The sequence below is a fragment of the Octopus bimaculoides genome, chromosome 3 (genome assembly GCF_001194135.2).
Source record: "Octopus bimaculoides isolate UCB-OBI-ISO-001 chromosome 3, ASM119413v2, whole genome shotgun sequence".
Classification (NCBI taxonomy): Eukaryota; Metazoa; Mollusca; class Cephalopoda; order Octopoda; family Octopodidae; genus Octopus; species Octopus bimaculoides.
Window position 1 is genome coordinate 70141008 of NC_068983.1, and position 1247 is coordinate 70142254.

Here is a 1247-nt window from a genome sequence, read left to right on the forward strand (position 1 = left end):
TATATATATAATCCTCTTTCTTTTCTTTCCTTTGCTGAGTGTCCAATAGCACTGTACTTATTCTACATTCTCGCGTTGCTTTTTCGTGTTTTTTCTTGCTTGTTCATGTTAGGATTAACTATATATATATATATATATATATATATATATATTTGAATGTATGTATGTATGAATTTATGCATGTATGCTTATATATATGTGTATGCATGTATGCGTTTATATATATAGATATACATATATATACATATATATATATGTATATGTATATATACATGTACATAATGTTGAAGCTGCAGATTGAAGATTGTACTTTTCAGTTATTTCAAAAAATTTTTCATCCTCGTCTCCAGGTGCTCTCCCTATAGTCAGCAAGACTGACAGATGCCATCCATCTATCCAAAACCTACCTACATCCATACATTCTCTCAATATTACCACATCTGGTGGCAAGCTGGCAAAATCATTAGCATGCCGGGTGAAATGCTTAGCGGTATTTCGTCTGCCCTTACGTTCTGAGTTCAAATTCTACCAAGATTGACTTTGCCTTTTATCCTTTCAGAGTCAATTAAATGAGTACCAGTTACACACTAAGGTCGATGTAATCGATTTAATCCCTCTGCTCATCCTTGTTTGTCTCTTCTATCTTTAGCCCCCTGTGGGCAATAAAGAAATGAATATTACTTCATCAGAATAAGACTACATTTTGAGATAAATCATTTGGAATATTTCCAATCAAACATACATGGCATGAAACTCTGAGTGGTAATGCAGTGAACTGTCTCTCCATGACCACTAATGATACATGTCAGAAAGTGTATCCAGATGTAGAAGCCATACCATTTATAATCACAGTAACTCTCAGTAAGTATTGACTCAGATTGTAAGAATCTGTTCAATTCATGCCTGCATGAAAAATAGACATAAAAGGACATAATATGATGATGATGGGCTATATATATATATATATATATATATATATGTATATATATACATACACGTATTTACATATATATACCCACACACACACACACACACATACATCTATATAGGTGCAAGTGTGGCTGTGTGGTAAGAATCTTGCTTCCCAACCACATGGTTTTGGGTTCGCTGTGTAGCACAGCACCTTGGGTTAAGTGTCTCCTAATATAGCCTTGGGCCGACCAAAGCCTTGTAAGTAGATTTAGTGGATGGAAACTGAAAGAAACCCATCGTATATATATATATATATATATATATATATTCTCTTT

At 33.6% G+C, this 1247-nt stretch overlaps 1 protein-coding gene across 4 annotated transcripts in view; it reads left to right on the forward strand.

Moving 5' to 3' along the window:
* LOC106883361 (regulator of G-protein signaling 7) overlaps positions 1-1247 on the forward strand; it is a 483378-nt gene that overhangs the window by 185202 nt on the left and 296929 nt on the right. The window lies entirely within an intron of this gene.